Below are 21,492 nucleotides of genomic sequence, written 5' to 3' on the forward strand. Positions count from 1 at the left end.
TATGTGCCTAGGCCAGTGATTTCCATTTCTTGCCAATGCTGGCCAGCTATTTCAATATATTGGAATCTCTGAAGTTAAAACTTTATTCTTAAAGCTATATTTTCATTGTGACAGCCTGCTTTTACACAGTTGCAAATTAATGGTGCCCAATATGATGGAACTGGGGCATGATAGCTGTGCCTCAGGACAGGAAATCTTGCCACTGCCCTTATAAAGTGAGTAGGGGACACTCCAGTTTTAAGCTTAGCTAGGTATTGAAGAAGGAACCCCAGTAAGGATGCCTGATCCCAATGTGCCATAGTATTTAATGCCATGATATACTTCAATAGATATACTTACTTTTTTTTCTAGGTGAGCAAACACAATGGTAGGATGCCAAAGTCAGGATGTCTATGATATCCTCCACCACATTTAATTTAGACCCTTTACTCACCTACAATTCTCAGGCTTGCTTCTGGTTTAGATTTATTTATTTATTTTTTAGTGCAGTCTTTTTTCTAAATTTATTTTTAATTGACAAATAATGGTTGTGTCTCTTTATGGAGTACAATGCAATGGTTTTATCTATGTATCCATTGTGGAAAGATTCCATCAGACCAGTTAACACTTTATCATCACTTCACCAACTTACCATTTTTTTTTTGTGGTAAGAAATGTTAAAAATCTATTCTTTTAGTAATTTTGAAATGTACAACATATTATTAACTATGGTCACCATGCAGTTGCAATAGATCACTTCTCCAGTTTAACTGAAACTGTTCTCTTTGATCAACATCTTTCCTTTTCCCTCCCTTTCCTCCAACTTTGTAGCATCTGGTGACCACTTTTCTGCTCTCTGCTTCTATGAATTTGACTTTTTTAGAGTCTACCTATGAGATCATGCAATATTTGTCTTTCTGTGCCTGGCTTACTTTATTTAGCACACTATCTTCCAGTTCCATCCATATTGTTACAAATTACAGAATTTCCTTCCTTTTAAGGTTGTACAGTATTCCACTGTGTCTACACCACATTTTCTTTATCCATACATCTCCTAATGGACACTTAGGTCGCTTCCATATTTTGGCAATTGTAAGAAATGCTGAAATGCATCAATTTACTTTTTAAAGATTTATCCCCTCTGTTGGGGTTGTCTCAACATATCTGATACATTTGATGACTGTATCCCAAGGGTTAACAGGCTTTAATTCAGCATGTTCTTCAGAGGCAATGTAAAGTAATGGATGAAAATAGATGTGCAGGTGATGGGGTGTTGCCTTTCTATACTCTACTAGGTGAGCCCTAGCTCCAGCCTAACCAAAGCCCATGTTACTATTCTCAAACCACTTTAGGGTTCGTTTTCGTTTTTGGACACAGTAAAATCTCTTTTTGTTACAGGATCTTTGCACTTATTTTTTTCTCTTCTGGGAACCCTGTCCCCTGATGATTGCTCAAGTCTCAGCTTAACTGTCACCTCCTCAGAGAGGCATTTTCTTTCTATTATATTACTCTATTTATTTATTCTTTAGCACTTTTCATAGTCTGCATTGATTTTATTTCCCTGTTCCCTTGTTTCATGTAAGAGCCACAAGAGCAGCAGCCTTGCCTGTCACCACTGGATCCCAGGGTCTAACGTAGTGAAGGGCAGGATACATAATAATAACAGTTAACATTTATTGGGCACTTACTATTTGTAAAGTACTGTACTAAGTACTTTTACATCTATTAACTCACCCAATCTTAATTTGCTCCTTTTTTACAAATGAGGAAGCTGGAACTTGTAGAGGATTTAAGAACCTAGTCACACATTAAGCACTTGGTAAGAGATGAAGCTATCTATGGTTTGGTGACTCCAAGTTTTCAGCTTTACATTGTTCTGCCTCTCCTCATCTGCTTCTGCAGGCGGTCATGATAGCAGAGATCAAGGTCATGCCATGGTCCCAGTACCTTTTTTCTTTTCAAAAATTATCTCAAGTTATATTCATTTGCCTTTGAAGAAAACGTACTATGTTCCCCTCTAGCATGATGTCTTACATTGGGGGACTATGTCCTAGGTCACCAAAGGTGTCAAAAGGCTTTTCAGCCCTGGCTTTCCAGATCTGTGCACATGTATCCTCTCCAGAATGACCAGTCACTGGTAGGAGGATGGTCTTGCCTCTCTTGCTCATTCTATAGTCCACAGACTACTGCCAGAGGCCTTTTTCCTCTCCATGTGTAAGCCTTCTTATTTCTCTCATATGGGTGGTATCTGTTCTGATGTTACAAATATTTTTTTCTCATTCTCCTTGTGTACACTATGTGTGCTGATTTTTCCTCAGTGTTTGCTGCCATACTGACGCCAGCTCTCTCTGCACTTAATGCCTCCCTCTTACTCCACATGAGATGGGGCAGCCAACTGCCCAGACTTTAGAGGGACTCAAAAGAGATGGTTTCTTTTTTACCCTGTGATACCCTTTTTCCATTCCCCAGTAAGCTGTTCCTCCAGTGCTGTCTCTGGGGGACATGTTGCTGCTCTTGCCTGGAGCTGCACTGGTTACTCGGTCTGGGCTCATGTACAGCTCTAATTCAATTTACAACGCAGTTACATAACTGTTCCCAGTCTCCAGTTGACCTTGATGTCAAGCAGCGGTCAAGTTGTACCAGCCCAGAGAAAGGAGGAGGAATCTCTGGTCAGCCCTTGAGAACATTTTAGCTGGGGTTCTGGAATGGAATGTGGCACCAAAAGGCCAAACCAGACCAGTAAATTCTTTGGAAGGTTGAAAAGCAAGTGTTGTTGATTTTTGTAAGATGGATGCTGTTGACTTTCAGGGCAATCCTGTGTCACTCAGGATTGTGTTCTTGGACCAGAGATGAGGGTGCTGTCCTCTTTTCCCATGAATCACTGTAAGTGGATGAGCCTTTCAGTCTCAATGGGAAGTGCTCCTAGGACTGTCTTGGCTTGGAAACGTCTCAAGGACGAACTTTTAGCACATTCTTTTCTGAAGAGTTCTGGTTCTACTCAGTTCTAAACAGTGACAAGAATAGCCAAGTCTTTCTTCTGTTCTTAATAAAGCGAGGAAGCCAGGGGTTTCAGGAAAAAAAACAAAAACACAAACTAAAGCTTGGGCAAATCGGTCAAAATTTCAGAAATTCAGTAGTATGAAGACTCTCTAGGAGCAAGTACTCTGTTTATTTTGTTCTCTGCTATATCTTTACACCATGAATAATATCTGGTATGGACTAGGCACTCAGAGAATATTTGTTGGATGATTGTATAATAGGATTTGTGGATTGTGACAAGTGATCTTTTTCTAGTTAATCTGGCAAAGGCTACCATACTAGAAATTTTCAGAAGTCTGCTTTACGTATTTCAATCATATATGTGTCTGTGCAAATACAATGCTAAATAAATATTCTACAAATGTATATATATACAAATGTCTATATCTATCATGATTAGTGATCATTAACTGGTTACTCATCTATGATAAGCACATTAGTAGATTGTGCCTGGATTTAAAGATTGCCTTAAATAAACACCATTCATTTATACTAATTTGACTATCCTCATTGACAGAACTAGATTCATGGGACTTGTGAGATTTATGCAGTTACAAAAGGTTCCTTCCTTAGAAGGACCTCATACTTGGTTTAGTGCTCTTCAAATTCATAATAATTTTTGAACAAGATGACCCTATATTCATTTTACACTGGACCCCACAAAGGTAATTCTGCCAGAAGTATAGAAAGAGCAAGTGTAGAAAAATACTATCTAATATCACCTTTTATATGCTAACAGCCCTGAGTGAGAACAGTTGCTTACTGACTATGGCGACAGCTAGGATAACATGTGGTGTGGTTTGGCTGTATCCTGACCCAGATCTCATCTTGAATTTTCACATGTTGTGGGAGGGACCCAGTGAGAAGTAATTGAACCATGGGGCAAGTCTTTCCCATGCTGTTCTCGTGATAGTGAATCAGCCTCATGAGATCTGATAGTTTTAAAAAGGAGAGTTCCCCTGCACAAGCTCCTCTCTCTTTCCCTGCTGCCATCCACATAAGATGTGATTTGCTCCTCCTTGCCTTCCGCTATGATTGTGAGGCCTCCCCAGCCATGTAGAACTGTAAGTCCAATTAAACCTTTCTTTAGTAAATTGCCCAGTCTCGGGTATGCCTTTATTAGCAGTGTGAAAATAGGCTAATACATCACGCATATCAAGAAAGGATTAATCTACTACTAGTTCAAGACATTGACTGATTAATTAACTTTAGTAATGACAAATGCATCACATATATATTCTTTCAAAAAGAATAATCCGAGTATAATTCGTGAATTCACTGGTAGCTCTTCTCTGATGTGAACTATCTCTGCTTTAACAATCTTTGCCTTCCAAAATTCAATAAATTTAAGAGGCCATAAATGCTAATAAATCATCCATATTGCTTATCTTTTTTGACAGCACAGCCATTCTCATTCCTGAAAATTCCTATTGTTTGGTCTGTATCACATTTTAGTGCTTGATCAAAATCAATTTTGAATTTGAATACATGCTGCAATCTAGTTCTTTTTAAGGGGTTTCCACATCAAGTGATTTTCAAAATTTTACTCCCCAGAAAGTGTAGATAGGGCAACATATATAATGCTAATTTTTAAAATATTACGTAGCCTGACACTAGGCACATAATAGCCAATGAGTAAATACCTAATTAAGTAAATTGAACTAACAATTAGAAATTTCCTACTTACCATGCAGGAACATACACATAATAACTTTCATGTATCTTTTCTTAAGTAAAGGTTAAACTCCTAAACAGCTGTTTTTGCTCAAAAAATTTTAAAGTTGCCAAATATTAGATGGTAGCCTACACATGCTGCTTATATAAAAACAAATTCAAACCTCTTTGTATTTTTCAAAATAGAAAACTGAAGAAATTTTTTAAAAAGTCAAACCTTTGAAACACATAGTGATCTTTAGGTAGATTTCATTTTTCCAACGTTGCCTCATTTCAAAGCACACCAACTGCTCCAGCTTAGCTTTGCTGAACCATTTAACACCCACTTGCATCTCAGAAAGTTTCCTGTGTTTATAATTACAAAGGATATTTCATGACAACCTGTTTGTTGTTTATTTATTTATTTATTACAAACATCGAGTCACTCAGCACTTTGGCTGAGCAGAGCAGGTTCATTCTCATGCACATCTTGATACATAACTGAAGTTGCTGCTTTAAGTCAAGCTGAGGCCAGATCCTCACAGCCAGACAGTTCTTAATTGCTTCATTTTTGAGATAGGGATTTTCTGAAATATATTTTCTTGCAGAGGAGAAAAGATTTTAAAACTTTGCTTTCACTTCACACTGGGAACAAGGAACAAGCAGATGGAAAATAATGAGTTTCTTCAATACTGTCTTGGCTGGAGAAATATTTTCTTAGACTCCACCTTTTTCTACATGTGCCAGCAACACCAAAATCCTGTTTTCCATTAGTTTGATTCTTGTTAACTACACTTCATTCCTCTTTGGGTAGAGTAAATCACAGATGGAGTGCCATATCATCGTGGTGCCCAGATAGAAAAAAATGTTCGCAAACTTTGACATCGATAAAGAATCTAAAATTCAAACTCATACCACCATATGCATCCTAGCAAAGACAGTAATCATTTATACTGTTCTTTTGAAAAGAGACTAAAGTCTTTCATTTAAAATTTCTTCATTAAAAAACATCTCCATTGAAACACAAAACTAAAACTAAAAAAAACAATGAAATAATGACTTACCACTGTAAGTGGACTAAATTAGAATAAATAGTATCTGAAAAGAATCAACTTAAAGTGTTTAAATAGCTATTAATTTCATCATAAAAATAATCTTAAGACTGCATGTACAGGCTTAAAGGAAAAAATTAGACCAAAGTGGAAAGCAGAAGGCATCTTAGAAGCATCTACATCTCCTATCATTTTCCACAAGGAAATTGCATAAAAATCCTCTCCTTGAGAAAATTCAATCCTCCACATGCTATAGGAAAGTAACCCTCTTTTCTTATTTTCAAGTTTCTCAAATTGGGATCCAGTTTAAGTGGCTTCTCCCAGATCTTTCAGGTTTCCCTGGTTTTTAAAACATATTATCCCCATGAATGTTCTTCTTCAATCAAAACATGAAACACTTTCAGGAAATCTACATACATCCAATAACAATTACATAAGTAGGCACTCATTCCAAAGAGGAAAAGAAAAAAGAAAAAGAGAAGCTTAAAGGGATTGGCTAAAGTGGGTGATCTACTAGGATGCTGGGAATAAGTGATTCTCTGGTGAAACGCCTCAAACACATTTTTGTTTTCAGTGAGCCGGAAAGCCTGAAGGGGGTTGACCTGAGGAGGATGGCATGAAAAAGCGATAAAGTGAGCAGGCTGGTACCTGTCCAGTATGCAACCCTAACTGCTGATCAATGATCTCTAACAAATCATTTGGAAGAGTTGGTAACTTATCCTCCAGTGTAATTTTTCAAAGACACTGATGTCATTATGGGTAAATAAGAATTTGACATTGAATAACCCCCCCCCAAGATTTAGGGAAGTGAAATGGATTATGAATGACTGTCTCTGTCTATTTTCTGCTGCTATAACAGAATGCCACAGACTGGGTGATTTATAAAGAAAAAAATTTATTTGGCTCATGGTTCTAGAGCCATGATTCATCTTGAGGCAAATATTCTCTAGCTGTGAGCCGTGAAATCAAAACAAGTTATCTACTTTCAAAATACAGTGATAGGACAGGCGTAGGATAGACATTCCCATTCCCAAAGGAAGAGATAGGCAAGAAGAAAGGCATAACTGTTCTCAAGTAAGTTCAAAGCCCAACAGGGAAAACAATATTAAGTGTTAAAGCTGGAGAATAATCTCCTTTGACTCCATGTCCCACTTCCTGAATACATTGGGGTGGGAATTGAGCCCCCAGGGCCTCACATAACCCCACCCCCATGACTTTGCTGAGCTTAGCCCACTCGGCTCTCAGGCATTGGAGTCTCATGCTTGCAGCTCTCCTAGGCTCACATTGCACATTGACAGCTCTACAGTTCTTGGGTCTCAGTGGCCGTCCCAATCATAAAGCTCCACTAGGCATCACAGTAGTGGGGACTCTCTGTGGTGACTCCACTCTTGCAGCAGGTTTCTGCCTGGGGCCCCCAGATTATTCATGACATCCGTTGAAATCTAGGTGGAGGTAGCCATGCCCCCAAACCTCTTGCATTCTGCAGACCTACAGACTGAACACCATATGGATGCTATCAAGGATGGATTACTGCTTGCATGCTCCAAAGTGGCCTATACTATACTTGGGCCTGCTTAAGCCCTGGCTAGGACAGTCAGGGAGAACTGCACTGGAATACAGGGAGGAGCAGACAACTGAGTAATCTCTGAGGAGAGAGCTCATGAAGAGTGCCCTGGGCCTGTCCCCTAAAACCATTCTTCCCTCCTAGTGCTCTGGGCCTGTGATAGGAGGGCAGCCTCGAGGAACTCTGAAGTGCCCTCAGGGTCCTTCTCTCATTGACTTGGTTAATAGCACCTGGCTCCCCTCTATCTATGGTGATCTCCTTACCAAATAGTTGCTTGGCTACACTCTTGATTTGCTCTCCTAAAGATGTATTTTCACTCTTTACATGGCCAGGCTGTGAATTTTCCAGATCTTTCCATTCTGCTTCTCTTTTAATTATACATTCCATCTTTAAATCATTCTTTTCCTCTCACATTTCACTGTATGTGTTTAGAAGTAGCCATGCAGTGGCCTGAATGGTTTGCTGCTTAGGTATTTTTTCTGCCAGATATTCTGTCATTGCTCTTAAGTTCTTTCTACATTCTATAAAGCCTTCAAACATACACACAATTTTACCAAGATTTTTGATACTTAATAACGAGGATGGCTTTTACTCCAGTTTCTAATACCTCGTTTCTTATTTCTGTCTGAGGCTTCATCAGAATGGCCTTTAACTGCCCATATTTTTATGAACATTCTGGTCACAACCACTTAAGTAATCTCTAAGAAAATTCGAATTTCCTTATAATTCTCCTTTTCATCCAAACCCTCACCAGAAATACCCTTAATGTTTCACTGCAATACAGACTTTTTCTTGCCTGATTCTCCAAATACTTGTAGCCTCTACCATTACCCAGTTCCAAAAGCTGCTTCTACATTTACAGGCATCTCTGTTCTAGTAACAGCAGCCGCATTTCTCAGTACCAATTATCTGTTTCACGGGTTAATGAGTGATTCTTTCCTGTTGAGATCTGTGTTTGCAAGTATCTTCACATCGTGAAGTGTCTCACTCTTAAGGAAAATAAAAAAGCTTACAAAGCTTTTAAGGGCACTTCACCCCCCAGATAAAAGAAATATATTGTATTTTATGATAAATGAAGGGCATCTGCAACCTGTATCTTACACAGGATGAATCACTGGACTCATGTTTTTAAAAGGAAGAAAAATGGCTTGAAAGGAATTGTTTAAGAGTGGTAAAGTCATTTACAAAAGAAAACCAAATGAAAAAATCAGCCAAATTACATAGAGTAACTCTGCACTGAGTAACTAATTAATCATGGTGTCCAGGGGAGCCTATCTAGCTCTTGGTTTTCTGTGGTCTCAATAATAGGTAAATAGAATCTTAGAGAAAAAAAAGACTTGTCAGGTGTGTTTTTGCTTGTTTTTAACAAAGGCAGAAGTGCACTCAGGAGTCCTTAATTGAATTCACAAAGCCAGGCAATATGTTTAAATGTTATCATTGTAAAGCTATATTAAGTATCAGAGCAGCTTTTTGAAGTCAATATTTTAAAATAAAAAATACAATTTAAAGAGGATCATGGTCCAGTGGTGAAAAACCAGGCCTTTTCCTTACTCCAGCTATTTAGCGCAGAAAAGTTTATGATAATTATTAGAATGACAGGCAATGATGAATTTCTACTATGCAACATGTTAGGAAATGAAGACTGCTTTGGAATTGAAGAACTTTAGAATCAACCAAGAGTTGTGCAAATACAAGGCCTTGGCTTCAAAAGGGAAATTTAGTTGTAATCAAATCCTGCTCCTCATTGTCCTTTTTGACTGTAGGTCACAGGGCTCTGTTGGAGATGATGTTGTGCCATCACTCTAAGACATTCTACTATAACTTACTGAGTACTAACTAAGTTTCAGTTCACATGCCTGGCCTCCTGGGTCCTAAGACACAGACCCAGACCACCAGGAAGGTGCAGCGCAGTATATGGTGACTGCTAAACCCCTCACATAAAACAAAACAAAACAAAAAACAAGTAATTATTGCTAAGCAAACATGAGCTTTTAAAAAGACTTTTATTATACAGAAAAGAATATGAAAACACAAAAAGATACTAAAGCCTGGTAAATATGTCCATTCTGAAAAAAACGAAAGTTATATTTTAAAACTCACAGGGAAAGCTCTACTTTGGTTTCAGTCATCATCTTTGGAAGAAAAGGAAGTCGGATTTTTCCATTAACAACTCACGGTGCCTTTCTCTCCATCCTGGGTGGTGGCCACGCCACTGTCAGCCTCTTCACACGACTCAGCAGTGGTCAGGGTTGGCCCTTAATGCTGAATTTGGTGTGGCGCTTTCAACAGACTCATTCTTTGGCAGATATCCTGCCACACAGAGAGAACTTTTTGACCAGGTTGTAGCAATTTTTAATAAAAGGATAAACATAAACGGAACTCTCTGTACTTTTTCATTATAGAAATAGTGTTTAGTACTCAACTGATACATTGTACTCTTTTCTGAATTGCTCTGCAGGAAGCATGTTTAAATATGATATCTGGGTCCCCAAATAGACAGTACTAATGGCTTCTGATCAACTCTGAAGCTGAAAGGAGACTTTGTAGAGTCTTGCACAGCATCACAAGTAGTATGGTGCATCCCTCATCCCAATGTGTTAATAACGATAGAATTTAGAGTGTCTAACCTGAAAACTTTCTGAGAACAAATGTTTCCTATCTTAATGTCGGATTTTTCACAAACATCCTATGTGCATGTCTATCCTCTATGGACATCTACCAGGATGGAAGCAGGAAAAAGTGCAGTAATTAAGGGGAGGCTCAGACTGGGAATGAACATGCAGAAACTGAGATCTAAAGCCAATAGCTGAAAAGTCATTTGGGGCAAATGGCCAATCTCAAAACAAAGAAGAAGAGATGAAGTTAGAGAACTTGTGTTGTTCAAAGGAAGGAATTGACCAAGGACTAGCTAGCTACTCAGGATTCATTTACTCACTCACTCATTCACTCAGTCACTCACTCATTTAGCAACACCGCATACATATACTGATGGTGAATAAAATGCACCTGAGCTTTGTCTTCAGGTAGTTCTCACAGGACACAGGATGAGAGGGCACAGACAAGCCAGTAAGGCACACAATGGTGAAATAGAGGCTATTACAAGAACTCATGTTGTCTTAGCTATGGAAATGCCCCTATATTTCTCCTAGACTTATAGGAACCAACTCTCTGCCCTTACCGCTCTCACATCTACCATTTGAGACTCAATGAGATACAAGGCACATGGGATAGATATATTCAGATACCTGGCATATAAGATAAAGTGCTTTCTAATCTAAAATGCATTGTACATATTCTAATCTTTCCTTGTTGCTTCAGAAAGCCAGGTCTAGGAGAATACTGCTTAACAATGGGTTCAGTGTGTTTACACCTGTTTCTCAATGGGACGTAGTGATTCAATAAAAAAGAAAGTGACATTCTTTGATTTAAAGTGTCCAGGAAAAATTAGACTTTAGTGTGTATTTTCCCTTGATCCTTTCAGAAAATTTACAACTCATCTCCCATCAGTCAATTCAGCAATAAGTCCTAAGGAGTCTCCCAACAAAGCATATCCTAGATCCCAAATGTTTCTCTTCCCACACTGCAGCCACCTTCACCTAAGACACCATCATTTTGCACCTGGACTATTGTGGTAGCTTCATAACTGGTCTACCTGCTCTCCCCGTGATTGTCTCCCCAGGTCTCCATGCACTTTTGAGTGAGGAATGAGCTTTTGAAAACATAAATCATACCACATCAGCCTCTGCTTATAAATGTCACATAGCTTCTCACCAAGTAGAATATCCCTACTGGTATATGCAAAGCCCTACAGAATCAGTCCCAGTCTGTTTTTCAATCTCTGTCATAAGAACTTCCTCTTTACTCAACTGTCTGTTACTTCAACGTAAACATTCCTACCTTAGGGCTTTTCTGATATCCAGTCTCTTTTTCTAGAATATACTTCCCTTAATACTCAAATGGATCCCTCTTGTCATTTGGATCTCAGTTTAGGTGTCACCTCTTCATAGAGATTTACCTGATTCCCTAATCTCAGAGAGTCACCCAGTTGCTGTTTCATTATCACCTTCTAATTATCTATAAGCACTTAGCACTATTTAGAATTTTTCTTAATTAAAAAAAATTATTCCCATTTTCATAAGATTGTAAGTTCCATGAGATTAGGGACATTGTCTGCCATTTTACCTACTTGTTTTGTATAATTTGTAACAGGAAGAACTTAGAAAATTTGTAAATATATTATAAGCATTAAAACATTTGCAAGTACCAAAGTGAATATTTCTCTGAAGGAGATCTAGTTAGATGTGGACTCTCATCATGTCATTGGACTCTCCTTGGGGCAGTTAGTATATCACACATGAATTATTCACTTATGGGTCAGGCACTTAATTGCTGTCTGTTGAATGACTAAATGTTTTCCTGTTTTAAGGGTACTGAGCCAGTTCCCTTCAGGTTGCAGGAACATAGTTATGCTTAAGTTAATTTACCTATTGAGCATATTATGGGAGAATAGGAGACCACCCTATGAGCTGCCCAGCCAAGCCACAAGGACCAGAGATCATAAGAGTTCATAAGATGCCATAGCACCAGCCCCATGACCTGAACTCTCCTCAGCAGAAGACCTATATTGGTTACTCCTCCAATGCTCAGCGACTTGTTCACCCTCTTTGTTGCCAGAGAGTTTGCCACTCCTGCTGACTCTCTTCTTGAGAGTCCTGCATTCAGGCTTCCTGAGTGAGGACCAGGTTGGGGCAGTGCTGTCACAGAGGTGCTGATTGAGGCGTCTTCTCAGGGCACTGGTTCACCTCACTCAGCCTTGAAGTCAGTGCTCATCTTCCATGCAAATACTGAGACCAGGATGGCCTGGTTTCTTCCAGGAATGGGTCCTCAAAAGAGGACTGTGTGCAATACAGCCATTCTGAGCCTCCTCAAAAGGGAGAAACATTTTTTGTCCAGTAATTCCAGTAGTCTGAAGAAACTATTGGAAGTTCTAATATATATAAACATAAGAATGGATAAGGAGGCCAGAGATTGGCCAACCATCAAAACTATGGGGCAAATATATTCAGAAGGTTAATCCCAATTCTAATCATTTCCCAAAAAGTACTATCAAATTGTGTATATTTGACCAAGATTTTTTTTCAATAAAATAAGTTGTTCAGAAAATACTTAATAAAATTAACTTTTTAAAATCTTTTAAATATTACCTAAAAATCCATATGCAGGCCTGAGTCCCACATGCACAAATATGGTTGTTACAAACTTGAAGAAAGTGAATATAGAATTATTTGTAGATTTAGGCAATAGCGCTAAATTTCCAGTGTTTCCAGTTTAGGAAAATGATGCATTTGTTTTAAAAGATTTATTTCAATACAACCTCAACAAAGGGCAGTTTGGCTCAGCACTTCTCAATTAATGTGCATATGTGAGCAAAATTATATCTACAAGGATATTCATTGCATTATGGTTTGTAGTAGCAAAAGTCTAGAAATAGAAAGTCTCATACCTAATTTATAAGAATCTTAAAGTCTTATAAATAAGAGACAGATGAAATAAATTACAGTACACTTGTGAAACAGAATACTCTACAGCTATTAAAAAGAAGAGGGTTGATTTATATATGTTGATATAGCAAACCCTCTAAATATATTAAAGTGGAAAAGCAAGGTATGGAAATATGGCCTATAAGGAGAAGACCTAGCTGTCTAGGGTGGGAGAGAGGTTTAGTTTCCAATCTATAATCTATTTTACTGTTTGATTCTTAAAATTATATTTATATGTTGCTTAAAAAAACAGAAAAAAATAAAACTTTATTTTCCTACCAAGCAAAAAATGTGTATAATAGCTTTCCATTGTCAATGAAAATAGTCAAACTGTGAAATATTTACAGAGGTTTATTCTGAGCCAAATATGAGTGACCATGCCCGAGGCACAGTCTCAAGAGATGTTGAGAACATGTGCCCAAGGTGATTGGATTACAGCTTGATTTTATACATTTTAGGGGAACATAAGACATTAATCAATACATGTGAAGTATATATTGTTTTGATCTGGAAGGGTGGGACAACTCGAAGCAGAAGGGGATGGGGGCTTGCAAGTCATAGGTGGATTCAATGATTTTCTCATTGGCAATTGGTTGAAAGAGTTAAGTTATTACCTAAGGATCTGGAATTAATAGAAAGGAGTGTCTGGGTTAAGATAAAGGTTTATGGAGACCAAGGTTCTTATTACGTATAGGAAGCCTCATAGGTGGCCACCCTAAGAGACAATAAATGGCAAATGTTTTCTATTTAGACCTTTAAAAAGTGCTAGACTCTAGTTAATCTCTTCAGGATTGGGAGGGCCTGGAAGAGGAAAGATCCAATTAATAGAAATGCTTTATGGATGCAAATTTTCCACACAAAAGATAACTTTGCAGGATCATTTCAAAATAGGGCAAAGAAACATATTTTGGGGTAAAATATTTTGATTTCCTTCTTTATCTGTTATGTGATGTTATACCAGAGGCATTGGGCTGGGAACCTTTGAGACGGGGACTCAGAGTCAGGTTGGCATTGGTATCTTACTGCTACAAAGAGTCTGTTCTATCAGTCTAAGATTTTCTATTTTAATTTTAATGCTGGTCAGTTGTGTTTAAACTCCACAATGAAGAGAGTACAATGAGGCATGTCCGACCCCCATCTTATGTCATGGCCTGAACCGGTTTTTCCTGATCTTTGGAATTCCCTTGGATGAGAAGAGGGGTCCATTGAGTTCTTGAGGGGCTTAGAATTTTATTTTTGGTTTAGACCTTTGAGTTCAGAAGAAATAGAGAAGAAATCTGAATATTCGGTATATCTTGCATTGAGAAAAGTAAACGTATCTATACCTAAAGGATTGACTCAGTCTCTGTCATTTTACCTACTCAGCTTATATAATTTGTAACAGAAAAAATTTAGAAATAGAAAATCCCTAAATACATTATAAGGATTAAAAGCATTTGTAATATAAGAAAGTACTTAGTACCAATGTGAATGTTTCCCTGGGGGAGAACTAGTTAGACATGAATTCTCATCATGTTATTGGGCTCTTCTTGGTAATTTAGTATATGACACATGAATTACATAATTCTATACTTAATGTAAAGAATGCTATACAATCTTGTTTTACTTCAGCTATTATGAAAGAGTAGGGATAGAATAAAAATAACCGAGATGTTGGGCTTACACTGCTTACATGATTCTCATCAACTTTTCTTTTCTGCCTTCATATTTACTTGTGTTAGTTCTGGTGACTGCTTAATGAATTAAGAAGATAGAGCATTAAAGGTAAACTCATGTTTCCAGTCAGGATAGAATTATAGATTCATAATTTTGTTATTCCAAATATTGTAAAAATGTAACAATGATAAACTTAAAAAAATTTTTGAAAACATAGTTATGATTTTAAAATATGAGACATTTTCACGGACCAGAAGTATTAGAATAGCTGAGCTAAAGTTGAGAGACATTGAGCTGGGGATGTTTAGGGCCATGAGTCTAATCACTAGCAGAGGGCGCTAAGGGTTCTGATGCCTATGGGGAGATGAGAACTAAAATTGCCTATTGTTAAGTCCAGGAGATAGGATCCTGGAGCCTGGCTACTTCCTGAAGTCAGAGCTGGAATAGGTAGGCCTGAAATGTACATGAGGGTGAAATAAAACTGCTACTGTTGTCTAGCATCTATAAAGTTAAGTGCATAGAGAGACAAGAGTGAGAAAGCGAACCTCAATGCTAAAAGTTAAACAAAACTGTTTACTAGCTCGAGGCTAGATAGGTAATGTTTTCAATATTTTTGAGCACAGATGACGTGGGTATCCAATAGAAAGCCCGATATGGTTTTTCAAAAGAAGGAAAAAAAATACTGCCACCAATGAGTCTTCAAACAAAAATCCTACACTTAAGATAAAGACAAATGCTAACAAAATCAGCAATTGGGAGATAAGTTTACCTAAAGACTAAAACACTACAACAATCTGAAAATTAGTTTAAAATTAGTGCATTGAGGATGCTTAAAGTGATAATGAAAGGAATAATACCTGCTTCCCCAAATACTAAACAAAAACGATCAAACAGAGAATTAGTAAGTTAAAAGCAGTCCTAAGAAATTGATCTGGGACACAATACAGAGAGAAAAATTCTTTAAAAATGTATTAGAACAGTTGAGAAATGTATAGGATAAGTTGCGAGGGTTTTATAATATACAACAGGAGCCCCAAGGGGAGAGAAGAGAAGAAACGAGAGAGTAGCAATACTAAAAAACAAAAATAAAATAAAATAAAATAAAATAAAAATAAACTGTCCAGAATTAAATAAATACATGATTTCTTAGACTTAAAATTCACTGTATAGGAAAAATTAAATCCAGATCTTAAAATTCAATTGATATTTTATACATCAGCTATAAAATGAAGACTGGATGACAGTTAAAATAAAAGTAGACTTCTATCAACAATAGTAGATGTTTAAAAGCAATGGAATCTTTTTGATGTTGATAAAAAAATAACTGCCAATGTAAATTCTATAATAAGCTAAGTTATTATTCAAGTGTAAGACATAACGTTTAAAATGCTTTATCATTAGTAACCATTGTTGATAACCACTAATTGACATGCTTCTTGAAGAAAAGGAAATCCAGAGGAAAAGCATGAGACGTGAATAGTAAGGGAGATTGCGGAAACAAGTCAAGTATGCTAGTGTGACAGATTGTATTTTTCCAGTAGCATCACAGCAACATTTTCAGTCCACGCTATTGTAGAACCTTGTCACATACCCATCAAGAGATTGAGTCTATTTTCTCCAACTTTGAACTTTGGGAGACTGTGGAACTGCTTTGATGAGTAGGACACTAAGAAAGTGCTACTGTATGAATTTCAAGGCTAAGGCAATACGGCTTCTGTTTGCCTGTCTCATTCTTGGTACATTTGCCTTGAGAACCTAGCCATCATGCTCTGAGGAAGCCCAAAGTAGCCTACACAGAGAAACTACATGGAAAAAAAAATACAAAAAGAGAAACTGAGGCTCTCAGCCAATGGCCACATTCCCAGGATACCTTATAAAATGTCGGACAGAGATAAACTCTCCCTACTTAGAATGCACATACTACCCAAAGCAATCTACAGATTCAATGAAACCTCAATCAAAATACCAATGACATTCTTCACAGAAATAGCAAAAACAATCCTCAAATTCATATGGAATCACAAAAGACCCAGAATAACCAAAGCTATCCAGAGAAAAAGAACAAAACTAGAGGAATCACATTACCTGACTGAAATGATACTATAGAGCTACAGTAACCCAAATGGCATGATACTGGCATAAAAACAGACACATAGACCAATGGAACAGACCAGACAATCCAGAAACAAATTTGTACATCTACAGTGAACTCATTTTCAACAAATGTGCCAAGAACAGATATTCAGAAAAGGACAGTCTCTTCAGTAAATCGTGCTGGGAAAACTGGATATCCATATGCAGAAAAATAAAACTAGAACCCTATCTCTCACTATATATGTAAAGCAAATCAAAATGGATTGAAGACTTATATCTAAGACCTCAAATTATGAAACTACTAAAAGAAAACATTGAGAAACTCTCCAGAACATTGGGCTGGGCAAATATTTCTTGATTAGTACCCCAAAAGCACAGGCAAGCAAAGCAAAAATGGACAAATGGGATCATATCAAATTAAAAAGATTTTGCACAGGAAAGGAAACAATCAACACAGTGAAGAGATAACCCACAGTATGGGAGAAAATATTTGCAAAGTATCCAGGGACAAAGGATTAATTACCAGAATATAATAACCAGAATATATCAACGGTCATCAGAAAAATGCAAATTGAACTACAATGAGATATTATCATACCCCAGTTAAAATGGCTTTTATCCAAGACAGGCAATTACAAATGCTGGCAAGAATGTGCAGAAAAGGGAACCCTTGCACACTGTTGGTGGGAATTAGTACAACCATTATAGAAAACAGTTTTGGAGTTTCCTCAAAAAACTAAAATTAGAACTATCACATGATTCAGCAATCCCACTGATAAGTATATACTTTAAAAAAAGGAAATTAGTATACTGAAGAGATATCTGCACTCCCATGTTTATTGCAGTACTATTTACAGTAACTAATATCTGGAAGTAACCTAAGTGTCCATCAACATATGAATGGATAAAGAAAATGTGGCACATATACACAGTGGAGTACTATACAGCCATAAAAAAGAGTGAGATCCTGTCATTTGCAACAACATGGATGGATCTGGAGGTCATTATGTTAAGTGTAATAAACAAGGCAGAGAAAAACAAACTTTGCATGTTCTCACTTATTTGTGGGAGCCAAATAATTAAAACAATTGAACTCATGGACATAGAGAGTAGAATAATGCTTACCAGAGGCTGGAAAGAATAGTGGGATGGTGGAAGCAGGGGAGAGTAGGGATGGCTAATGAGTACAAAAATTAATTAGATAGAATGAAGATCTAGTATTTGATAACACAACAGGGTGACAATAGTCAACAATAATTTATTGATGTTTTAAAGTAGCTAAAAGGGTATAATTGGACTGTTTGTAACACAAAAAAAGGATAAATGGTTGAGGTGATGGATACCCCATGTACTCTGATGTGATTATTATGCATTGTGTATAATTTGTATATTGTGCCTGTATATAAATATCTCATATAGTCCATAAATAAACACACCTATGTACCCACAAATATTAAACAGACACAGATACATGCATGCACTGACCCACAAAACTTTCTACAATGCCCTGCTTAAATTCTTGACCCACAGAATCCATGAACAAAATACTTACTTCTTATGCCACTAAGTTTTGGAGCAACTTTCATAGCACTATATTTTGTAGAATAGTTATTATATTTAACTACTGACTATTAAGAAGAATTTTGTAACTAATATTAATTATAGCAATAATAGAAGAAAAATGGAAGGTAGTAAGTAGAAGTTGTTTAGTAGCTAGTTTTTTTGCTTGATTTGGGAAAAGGGTAAAGATATTTAATAAACTCAGGCTTTGATAAGATTTTATAGTTAAGTTTGTATGCTAAGCTTTTGAAAACAACCATTAAAAGAACAGAAATTTAATAAATGAATCCAATCCAGAAATGAAGAAAAGGAAAGGAGGTAATAATGAAAATTTCATACATGTATACAATCAGAAACAAACAACAAAACATAACAATAATCGATTGATTCACATTTCTTTTCAAATTATCAGAATTCTAATTGATTTAGGCTACATTAAATTAAAAAATGCAAAGAGTGATAAGAATAATACTCCATGTCTTAGATTTTTAGATATTATATGTTTTAGAAAGTTTTCGTCTTTTCAGTTATGTAAGTTACCAGGTAGGTTTTAACCCTTAGACTTTTAGAAGATACTGCCTATAGACAGAGTTGAAGGCCAGTGAAAAGTGGGTTTTATTAAACCATGTATCAGGATATTTTAGTTAGAAAATAGTGTCACCGTAGTGATTGTTAATATTAGTTTTCCTTGGCCAGACGCAGTGGCTCACGCCTGTAATCCCAGCACTTTGGGAGGCCAAGGCGGGCAGATCACGAGGTGAGGAATTCGAGACCAGCCTGGCCAACTATACAAAATACAGAAATTAGCCAGATGTGGTGTCGGACGCCTGTAATCCCAGCTACTTGGGAGGCTGAGGCAGGAGAATTGCTTGAACCTGGGAGGCGGAGGTTGCAGTGAACTGAGATAGCGCCACTGCACTCCAGCCTGGGTGGCAGAGCAAGACTCCATCTCAAAAAAAAAAAAAAAAAAAAGAAAATAGCTTTCCTTTATCATTATTATTATTATAATTATTTTTGGGACTGAGTATTGCTCTGTCTCCCAGGCTGGAGTGCAATGGCATGATCTCAGCTCACTGCAACCTCCACCTCCCAGGTTCAAGTGATTTCCTACTAATTTTTGTATTTTTACTAGAGACAGGGTTTCACCACATTGGCCAGGCTGGTCTCAAACTCCTGACCTCAAGTGATCCACCTGCCTCAGCCTCCCAAAGTGCTATGATTACAGGCGTGAGCCACCATGCCTGGTCTTAAAATTAGCTTTCTAAATCCCTCTACTGGAAATACGTGGTAGGAAAGTAGTCTAAATAATTTATTATAAATTACACAATAAAATAACTGACTTATTAAAAAAATGGCGGCAGTCTTCCCTCAGCCAGGTACAGTTGTTTGTTAATCCACTTTATTTTTATTTAGATGACACACACACAAAATAGCTGCCATTCGTTATAGACAGCATTGAACTCAATTTGCCAACGCATTTCACCAATTGTTTACCATTGTTCTCTGCATCTTTGTGTCTCCCTTTGTGCTTCCATCAGATGCAGTAATGAATGCGTGCTGCATGCATGCTCTAGAATAGAGAAAAAAGAAGTCAGTTCTGTGATTTCAAGCTGTGTGCTCTTTTCTACTCTTCTCATCTGTACGCCAATGGGATCCAGCAAAGATGGGTGCCAGAACTAAGCAAAGCGGAAGAGGATGCCAGAGGGAAACCATGATAACTTTGTGGGTTTTTTTTTTTTTTTTGTACTACAAGATAACTTTTTCTTTTCCTTTAAGATGTGTAATAGCATTTACTAAGATATCACTTATTTGTCTTCATTCATATATTGCTTTCTACTCAGTTAACCATACTGTATGAATCTTATCTCTATTCAGACTGTGTGCCCTCTGAGAAAAAGTATTTTTTAAGCACTAGTATTTCTGGCATTTAATATTGTGTTGAAACATAGGAAATATAATAATGTTTGATGAATAAATAAATGCCACATATGAGAAAGAAACTTTCCCATAATTTTCTCTATAATGAATTTACTCTATAAAATGAGATTAAGAAGTCCACCCAAGGAATTTAGTGACAGAAGTGGAACAAGAAACCAAAGACCTTGCCCTGCCTTCACCCCTCAAATCCAGCACTTTCCACAGCACCACACTCGAAATTCAGAAGGCTCATGCTTGGAAGCCTTCGGATGCCTTCCAGGCAGAACTGTGTTAGGCACACCAGAATTGCATGAGACGACGCCTATGGTCTCTGCTGTTACGAAATATCATCACAATGATACAGTGGCTTTGATGTCTGCCAACAATTGCAAGTAAAGAGAGTGGTTTAATGACACAGGCATTCTGTGAGCAAAATCTTTAGGCTGGCTCCTTGTGCCCTATAATATTTGTATGTGTAAGGAAACCTTTTACCCCTTTTATAGCTCTCTCCTTCCTTGAAAAGTCCCAAATATTAACCCTGAGAGATGACTTTCTACTTGCCATTGTAGAAAGAGTACTTACTTATCTGGTGTTACATGCCACTCCATCTTTGTCTCTGTGTTAATAATTTCATAGTCTTGGGTGCCCTTCCTGGAGTCCATAGACAAGAGGTAATAACTTTTCTCCTCACCATTATTCCTTTTCTATTTTGTAAACTTACCCAGTATAGTACAATGATCTTCGGAAAACACCAAAAATTAGTTGGCAACTAAGTTGTAAGTTATGAATAATCTCCCAGTTATTTCCTCTGGGTAGGTTCATTGATTAGGATGTATTTTTCTCTTTCAACCTTATCTTTTAAAGGTCTTGTGAAGTTTTACCTTACATTTGTTGCCCAGCAGACTAGAAAGACAGGAGAGAAGTGGTGGCAAGAACAGCTGAATGGAATCGTTGATTATGATTGACAAAGGACTGCAGTGTGTGCGCAGAAAACAAAGAGACCTTTGTGTTGGTAGGAAGCATGTGACCAGCTGCCCTAATTTGGTCAGAGCTGTTCCATTTGCTCATCTACTTCTCTGGATGTTCTTCAAGATTCTGATTGAACCTGTTCTTTTCCACAACCTTTCCCATTTTCTCCAAGTCATCTTAGGGGATAAGAGCAAGAGAAGACTCCTGTTATCAGCCATATGATGCAACCTTTAGGCCTTTCCCTCAATTTTGTAAAACATAGTCCTGAAATAGTTTTGATCATGGATTAAATCAGTATAACATATACCCCATTTGTAAGTTATCTTCATGTACTGCCTATTCTGATACTTTAAGCTGATATATTATGTAACATAAAACATACAAAAAATAGATTTAAAAAGATGAAAAATGAATGTAAATAGCATTTTCTTAGTGTTTTTCCTCTGCACCCTAATGCATCACCTTGTGT

The 21,492-nt window shown here is 37.2% G+C and overlaps 2 long non-coding RNA genes across 2 annotated transcripts; one reads left to right on the top strand and one right to left on the bottom strand.

The window, feature by feature from the left end:
* Nucleotides 1-1,639: 1,639 nt before the first annotated feature.
* LOC126956422 (uncharacterized) lies at nucleotides 1,640-9,467 on the bottom strand. The gene is made up of 3 exons (XR_007726331.1): nucleotides 9,388-9,467; nucleotides 4,910-5,037; nucleotides 1,640-2,983 (listed from the first exon to the last, which is right to left on the bottom strand). It is a non-coding gene; the product is annotated as an uncharacterized LOC126956422 (long non-coding RNA).
* LOC126956421 (uncharacterized) lies at nucleotides 4,008-21,325 on the top strand. Its single transcript, XR_007726330.1, has 3 exons — nucleotides 4,008-4,082; nucleotides 19,676-19,859; nucleotides 20,919-21,325. It is a non-coding gene; the product is annotated as an uncharacterized LOC126956421 (long non-coding RNA).
* The last annotated feature ends 167 nt before the right edge of the window (nucleotides 21,326-21,492 follow it).

The sequence above is a fragment of the Macaca thibetana genome, chromosome 6, assembly GCF_024542745.1.
Source record: "Macaca thibetana thibetana isolate TM-01 chromosome 6, ASM2454274v1, whole genome shotgun sequence".
In the NCBI taxonomy this organism is placed as follows: Eukaryota; Metazoa; Chordata; class Mammalia; order Primates; family Cercopithecidae; genus Macaca; species Macaca thibetana.